Genomic DNA, 8,932 nt, shown 5'->3' on the forward strand with positions numbered 1-8,932 from the left:
AACTGCCATTCTTATCCAGTGATGTGATCATCCCATGAATGAATTTTTTTTAAAAAAATGTAAAAAAAACTCCTGCCAATACGTTTAACTCTGTCTTAATTTATTTGACAGCTGATGGTTCAAACTGCTTGTTGGTCACTTTCTCTTTTGATCAAGTTGTGGCCATTTCGTGGTTGAAACCATAGTAATTCTCGTACAAATAGTGCATGCTCTGACATGCCACTTAGGAACCAGACATCCACGTTGACCATATCCTGATGCTGTTTACCATGAAAGCGAAATTCTTCACCATCTTATCTACTTGTGCTGCTGTTTCAGGGAGCTATGGACTTGAACCTCCCAAACTCCCAAAAACCTTGAGCATTTCATCAAACTGACCTCCAATGGCAGGAATGGACAGGGTCAGCTTGGATTGATGAACATAATTCAGGCTCAACAAGTCTATTGCAGCATTTTGAGAATGTAATTAGTGAGTGTGGCCACCTCTCTGTACTGTAGTGATACAGATTCCCTGATCCTGATTGCCCCAATGGCTGACTGACACTGTCAAAGTCCCTGGGCTGATATCAAATGATTCCTTGGACATGCTGTGTCAGGATCCCCTGACTGAATCCTGTCTCCCTTGCCCTGACTGAGAACTGTTTCCCTGAGACTTGTAGACGTGACCATTTGGTTGAAAAAAATGCATTAGTTGCCACAGCTGCTGACCAGCCCTTGACTGACTGCTGGTAATAACGATGCTAAGCTGCCTGACTTATGCCTGTGATAAGCAACCAGGCAAGACAGGAGCACTGTGGGACATTAGGTTCTAGTTGAGACATCAAAGTGCAAAAATGCCAGGGAAAGGCAGAGACATTGTGCCAGGCCCTGAGCAGAACATGCCTCAGGTGCTGAAAAGCATGTAGAGTTCTGACAGCAACAATGTACTTTTTGGGCATCTTGATGTAGCATTTTTATTTCACTCTGGCTCATTTTGCTAGATCCGCAAATATCTATTGGTCTGGCTAATGTGAGAAATGGCTTTTGGCGTAATATGCCACTGACTTGGTCATTCACAGTTGTGTCCCACATCAGTGAGTCAGTAATCTGATTAAACTCATAGGCCTCGACTTGCGAAAAATAAAGCAGCCACGTGCACATCTGTTTGATTGGTTGCTTTTGCACTCAAATGAAAAATGTGCGTTGTATACACCATATCCTTTCCTGGCTCACAGTGTTCCCAAAATCTCTCATTCAATACATCCAAGTCATCATCATCAAATTCAAAATTAGTGAATACTTCGATAGCATTTTTTTGTGAAATGCTATTTGTAATGAGGTAGTGTTGGCAGGTGATTTTCTTTTACTTCTGATGCCATGTGTGAATATTCAGGGATGGTGTTGGTGGGAAGGTGCAGCATGTACCAGGGATGAGGCAATAATATTCAGAGTAAGTGCTGACCATGCAGAAAAGGAGAGATTAACGTTTACCTTGGAACAAGCATATTTAGAGAAAGTTGGGTGAAAGTACTGAGAGAAAGCATTTCAGTGGTACGGTGGCTCAGTGGTTTGCACTGCTGCCTCACAGCACTCGGACCCGGGTTCGATTCCAGCCTTGGGCGACTGCCTGTGTAGAGTTTGCACATTCTCCCCATTTCTGTGTGAGTTTACTCCCACAGTCCAAAGATGTGCAGGTTAGGTGGACTGGCTGTGCTAAATTGCCTGTTGTATTCAGGGAGGGGTACATTAGGAGGGTTATAGATCTGGCTGGGATGCTGTGAGGTTTGGTGTGGACTTGTTGGGCTGAAGGGCCTGTTTCCACACTGTAGGAATTCCATGATTATGGTTCCAGAGCATTGAGCATATCCCAGCATATCGAGGATAGTAGGAACTTCAAATGCTGGAGAATCTGAGATAACAAGGTGTTTGGACCTAGGATTTTTCAAGTTTTGATCAGTCTGCTTTTAAAATTGGTTTAATAAGACTTCATCATTCCTGGGAACACTGCAATACCACAATAATGCATGGAGAAAGCTCGTATTCCAACTCCCTGCTCCAAAAATCAGTTTAATATAGGGTCCTTAGGCAAAGGACATATCAGATATTAAAGCTGATAGGGACAAATGCTTTTTCTGTGGTGTTGTCTTCACACCAAAACCACTAAAAGCAAGGCCATGTTTCCACACATGAGATAGCCACCAACTGTGAACACTTGGTATAATAAACACTTGATCCTATTTTCCACCAGCCTGACTGTGTGCAAAGACTTGTAAATCACTGCTGACAGTTTTTACTGTTGTTCCCAAACTCCTGGGTTTCTTAACCAGGGCAAAGAAGTCAGATTGCACCAGTGCTTTTTCATCACTTTTCTAGAAAACATCTTCGTAGTGAATGTAGATCATCGAAAATGTACCAATCAGATGAGGTAGGGCAGAGCTGACGTCACCAACAAGCCTCATCAACCAGCTCCATGACTAGCAGCGGGTCAGTGAGATTGCAGCAACAATCGGCAGAGAACGGCACGCTCAGAGAATGTCCCAGCACAGAGGAAGGTGCTTCAGCCTGTCACTCTCTGCATCAGCTTTCTGTATGGGTAACTTCACCAGTCCCTCCCGATGCCCTGTAAATCTCATCATTCAACTCTCTCCTGAGGGCCATGAATAATTCTGCTTCCAGCGCCCTCTCAGGCAGTGCACAGCCGGCAGGAACCACTCGCTGAAGATGGTGGGTCCCCCTCCCTTGATAAATGTGACTCTTTGTTACAAAAAAAAGGCGAATCACTATCCCCTCCCTCCAAATCCATCCCACCCCGTCTATTTCTTTGGAATGTGTAACTGCCTGCAGTGTCAATGTGCCTGCAGTTGCTAAAAGGGTCTGATTTTTATGCCATTCTATTCTGTGCACTAAGCAAACTGAACTGTTAGCAATGCATAAAAATGCCTGCCTCTTCCCAAATCAAATCAAATACTTGAAACAAATTCTAATTCTGATCAAGTAATATCCCTGTCAGGAAGTACTGGGTCACAGTTACAAACAGAATTTCTTAGACTAATCCATCTGACCTGGAATATATGAACTCTGGTCCCCAAACCACTCCAACATCCCTAACGTCACTCCCCGCCCTTCATGGAAATGAGCAGCGTGATGCTGCTGGATATTAAGTTCAGTACCTTGAAAAGTCACAAATGGTTTGGCTTCGACTCCAAACATTCCAATTACAATCTGGTAATTTAGAATTGCAAATTAAGATCCAAGAGCTGCAGAGATATAAAGGATGGAAACAGACTGATTGCTGCAACTTGTCTATTCGAACCAGATATCCTAAGTTATTTTAGTCCCATTTGCCAACATTTGGCCCCTATCCCTCCGTCCCCTTCCTATTCATTTACCAATCCTGATGCTGTTTAAGAGCTGGGATTGTACCACCTCCTCCGTACATGCAGCATTCTCTACATGTAAAACTGTCCCTCAGGTCCCTTTTAAACCTTTCGCCTGTCAACTTAAACCATGCTCTCAGGTTTGGATTCCTTTCCTTGAGAAAAAGATATTGACAATTCACCCCATCCAAGCCCCTCATGATTTTATAAACCTCTGTAAGGTCACGCCTCAGCCTATGACGTTACAGGGAATCAGCTCCGGCCTATTCAGCCGCCTCTTCCTGTCGCTCAAACTATTCAATCCAAGCACCACTCTTGTAAATGTTTTTTTTCCTGAAACCTTTCAGTTAAACAATTTTCCTGTAGCAGGGATATTATAACTGAATGCAGTATTCGAAAAGTGGCAATGTTCTGTACACCTGCATTATAACGTCCAAACTCCGATACTCAATACATTGATCAATAAAAGCAAGCGTGCCAAATGCCTTCTTCACCACCCTGTCTAACTGTGGCTCCGCTTTCAAGGAATTTTGCATCTGCACCCCAATGTCTCTGTTTGGTGACACTCCCCAAGGCCTTACCATTAACTTGTAAGTCCTGCCCTAGTTTGCCTTACCAAATCGCATCACATCACATTTATCTGAACTCTATCTGTCACTCATAGGCCCATCTGATCAAGGTCCCGTTGTACTCTGAGATAACATTCTTCACTATCCACAACAACATGAATTTTGGGGCCATCGGCAAACTTACTAACCACCCCTCCTATGCTTCCATCTAAATCATTTATATAAAGTTATGGCTAAGCAGTGTCCCAGCACTGATTCTTGTGACACACCACAGGTCACAGGTCTCCAGTCTGAAATATAATACTCCGCCATCACTCTGTGCCTCCTGCCTTCAAGCCAGTCTTGGATCCAAACCATTAGCTTCCACTGGATTCCATGTGATCTAACCAGTCTACCATGAGGAACCTTTTCAAACACCTTTCCAAAGTGCATCCAAACAATTTTTACCCGCTCTGTCTTCACCAACCTTCTTTGTCACCTCTGCAAAATCCTCATGTTAGTGGGACATGATTTACATCACACCAACACCAGAGTCAGATGACTGGGAACAGTATGTGAAGCAAAATGTGTACATGAGATAACAAAATGTGGAGCTGGATGAATACAGCAGGCCAAACAGCCCACAGCCTCCACAGCCAGCAGCCCCAGAGGAGACAGCCACGCTGAGCCCTGCCGAATTTTCACCATCCCCCAGACCTCCCACTGACTGAGGTCAAACGGTTAGTCCTCAGTAAGGGGCTCACCTTTGTCCTCATTCACCCACACATCCACGAATGACAGTCACGTTAGGACATTGAGCAGTTTTTCTGCCACCTTTGCCTCTCCAGCTATCTTCTCCTCAATCCATCTTTAATCCGCCTCTCCCTCACTCCCTATTTATATCAGAACCCTCTCCCCATTCCGCTTTTCTGATGAAGGGTCCAAGCCCGAAACGTCAGCTTTTGTGCTCCTAAGATGTTGCTTCGCCTTCTGTGTTCATCCAGCTCCACACTTTGTTATCTCGGATTCTCCAGCATCTGCAGTTCCTATTATCTCTGATACAAAATGTGTACATTACTGGTTGAAAATAATGAAATAATTTCATTGTCTTCAACTTTAAAATCAAATGCTGGAGTCTGCAGCTCAAAAGATATCAGAGCCACTGGGATCAGAGGAAACCCACAGTTCATGAAATGCCCAGGATTCAGGGTGATGTCACTGAGCAATTGCCCGTGTGTGATAACATCACCCACTTGAACACAGAGCATTCGGGTCTGCACAAACAGGTGGTGTGCACCAAGGAAGTGAGGGTCTGTGGAGTGATTGAAAGGAGATTGATCAGAATGATTCAGGAACTGAGGGATATTAATTGTAAGGTCAGGTTGGTGAAACTGAAGATGTTCTGCACAAAGCGAAGGAGACTGATGATCTTTGACAAAGATGTCTCGGCCTATGATACTCCCAAACATCCCAGATGTCCTCTTTTTTCAAAAACCGCCACTTCCCCTCCACAGTGATCAAAAATACCCTCGACCATGTCTCCCGCATTTCCCGCAACTCATCCCTCACACCCCCTATTCGCAATAATAACCAAAATTGAATACCCATTATCCTTACATACCACATGACCAACCTCCAAATCCAACGCATCTTCGTCTGACATTTCTGCCATCTGCAATCCGACCCCACCACCAAAGACATTTTTCCGTTCCTGCCCTTATCTGCTTTCCGGAAGGACCGCTCTCTCTGTGACTCCCTTGTCCGCTCCACACTCCCCTCCAGCCCCACCACCCCGGGCATGTTTCCCTGCAACCGAAGCAAGTGCCATGCCTGCCCCTATATCTCCCCCTTCACCCGCATCCCAGGCCCGAGGAAGACTTTTCACATCAAACAGATGTTCACCTGCACATCTGTCAATGTTATACACTGTATCCGCTGTTCCCGTTGTGGCCTCCTCTACATTGAGGAAACTATACGGAGGCTTGGGGACCGCTTTGTGGAACACCTATCCTCTGTTCGCAACAAACAACTACACCTCCCAATTGCGAACCATTTCAATTTCCAACCCCCCCAACTCCTCGGATGGCATGTCCATCCTGGGCCTCCTGCATTGCCACAATGATGCCACCCGAAAGATGCAGGAACTGCATCTCATATTTCGCTTGGGAACCCTGCAGCCCAAGGGTATCAATGTGGATTTCACAAGCTTCAAAATCTCCCTTCCCTCGACCACATGCCAAAACCAGCCCAGCTAGTCCCTGCCTCCCTAACCATTCCTCCCTTCTCAAGCCCCACCCCCATCCCCTATCCACTATCCTCACGCAACACCCTCCCAACCTATCCATCCTCCCTGGACTGACCTATCTCCCCTTAACTCCACACCTACAGTCACCTTCACTGGTTTGAACCCCAACTCTTTGACCTGTCTGTCTCCTTTCACCCTATCTTCTCCTTTGTCCACCTTCTATCCGCCTCCCTGTCTCCCTATTTATTTCAGAATCCCCTTCCTCTCACCCATTTTTGAATAAGGGTCCCGATCTGAAACGTCAAAATTTCCTGCTCCCCTGAATCTGCTTGGCCTGCTGTGTTCATCCAGCTTCACACCGTGTTATCTCGAATGCTTGGAGACTGCTTTGTGGAGCACCTACACTCCCCCCTCACTGACCAACCTCCAGCCCCACTTCCCACCTACACTAACCTCACCTCTACTAGTCTCATTCCTGCCTCCTCGACCTGTCCGTCTTCCCTCCCACTACTCGCCCCTCCCTCCTCACTGACCAACCCCCGTCAAATCTCCCTACCTACCTCACCTTTACTGGCTTTATCCCCAACTCCTTGACCTGTCCATCCTCTCTCCACCTATCTGCTCCACTATCTACCTTCTATCACTGCCTCCCCCTCTCTCTATTTCAGAGCTCTGTTCCCCTACTTTTTTTCTGAAGAAGGGTCCAGACCTGAAACATCAGCTTTCCTGCTCCTCTGATGCTGCCTGGCCTGCTGTGTTCATCCAACTTCACAGCTTGTTATCTCAAATTCTAGCATCGGCAGTTCCTGCTGCCCCCATCACCATTCATGACTGGTTGTAGCAGAATAGTTGCAATCCTTCCACCCTGTCTGTAATGCATTAGTTCTGCTGTTTGTAATGCAAGCAGTTGAATGCAGTCGCTATAATGGGTTGGCATCAGTTTCAGGTACGCATGGTTCTGACCCCGGCATGTTTGCCTGCACTCGTCACTGAACCATTGATCAGCTTCATGGGAATCATAGACTGAGGGATTATCCGGGACAAAGAGTCACAGATTCTGGTGGAATACAATTCTGCTTCTGCTGCTGCTGCTGTGGTTTCCATCACCACATGGATGCCCAGTTTTGAGCTGCAATAAGTGCAATGTAATGTTCCCCAGTTCAGACTGAGTCCCCATTGCCCTTGTACGCAGTGACCTACTCTATTTTCTGATGTGGTAACACTTACATTTTAATATTCTCATTCTACTGACAGTCTCTCCATGGTGTCACATCTCCAATTTGTCACGTTGCTCAAAACCCTTTAACATATTCATCTGAACCTTTCCCTTTCCAGTAGGAACATCTTTGGGTGGCACAGTGGCTCAGTGGTTAACACTGCTGCCTCACAGCCCCTGTGATGTCGGCTCAATTCTACCCTCAGGCGACTGTGTGGAGTTTGCATGTTCTTCCATGTTTGCGTGGGTGTCCTCCAGGTGGTCCACTTTCCACCCACAGACCTAAGCTGTGCAGGCTCGGTGAATTGCCCATGCTAAAGTGCCCATTGTGTGGATTAGGTGAGTAATAGGGGGCTGGGTCTGGATGGCATGCTGTGAGAGTCGGTGTGGATTTGTTAGGCTGGTGGGCTTGTTTCCACACTGTCGGAAGGTTTTTAAAGTGAATGTTTCTCTCCCTGACCATGATTAAGAGCTCTGTACTGTCAGTGAGGCTAGAGTTATGTAGTTTCAGAACCAAGTAATTTTTTCACCTTGCACTGTCACTCACTTCTCAGTGTTTGGTGATCCATGTTGGAAAGGGTATTTGAGCAACTTTGACACACGTTTTTGGGATTTATTCAAAAACACAATTTGCTGAAGAAACTCAGCAGGTCTGGCAGTGTCTGTAGAGTGAAAGCAAAGTTAAGCTGTTGGACCCAGTGATGCCTTTTCAAAGCTCCCAGTTTCTGCAGCAATTTTTCATTTTTCAGATTTCCAGCATGCACGGCTCTTTGTTTTGTTGAAAATTCAGTCAGTGCGGATTCATTTCTGGAGAAATTCAGCAGGTCTAGATGCATCGGTGGAGACAGAGAAACAGGGTTCAGGCTTTAAGTCCAGCAAGACCCTTCTTCAGAACTGAACAGGTTCGGGAAATGGCCTTTTTAATACCTTACGAGAGGTGGAGGAGGGCTAACAGAAAACAGAGGGTGTTGGGGTGCCGTGCAAAATACAAATCGGCTTTTAATTGTGTTGAAAGAGAAGCAGATGTACAATGGGAGTAAATAAAGTTATGAATGGGGGAGATGGGTTCCCTCAACTGAATGCAATGTTAACAAGACACAAACAAGACAAGGTCACATCGCCTATGCCATATTGTGTACATCATATCTTCATTAATAACCCTGAGTGTGTTGAGCATATGTGAACAATCTTATATGTCTCCACACATACGCTGATTAAACAGTGTATATAAAATCATTTCTCCTCCGTTCCGTTGCAACCTATCGTGTTTTGTTCACCTTGTCAGTCGCCATTCCTTCAGCCAAATTTATTCTGTCTCTTTCTCTGCATTTTGTTTTATTCCATCTATGAAGAAGAAATTGCCTACTGGGCAATATCAAGTTCATCCTGTCCAGACTGCACAGCCACTGTCCCCTCTTCCTTACTGTTTCTTAATCAATCACATAGATATTGTCTCTGACCCTTTCCTCCCAATAAGCAAAGCTATTGGAAATGTAATGTTTACTTTTGGGCTCAGGCTAAAAAAATTGGTCAGGAAAGGCTGTATAAACTGCAAAAAAATTGTTTG

At 45.5% G+C, this 8,932-nt stretch overlaps 1 non-coding gene across 1 annotated transcript; it reads right to left on the reverse strand.

Annotated features, from left to right (window-relative positions):
* Positions 1–1,958: 1,958 nt before the first annotated feature.
* LOC132208768 (U2 spliceosomal RNA) lies at positions 1,959–2,150 on the reverse strand. The gene has a single exon (XR_009444917.1). It is a non-coding gene; the product is annotated as a U2 spliceosomal RNA (small nuclear RNA).
* Between the last annotated feature and the right edge of the window lie 6,782 nt (positions 2,151–8,932).

Source organism: Stegostoma tigrinum, unplaced genomic scaffold, assembly GCF_030684315.1.
Source record: "Stegostoma tigrinum isolate sSteTig4 unplaced genomic scaffold, sSteTig4.hap1 scaffold_53, whole genome shotgun sequence".
NCBI classification, from domain to species: domain Eukaryota; kingdom Metazoa; phylum Chordata; class Chondrichthyes; order Orectolobiformes; family Stegostomatidae; genus Stegostoma; species Stegostoma tigrinum.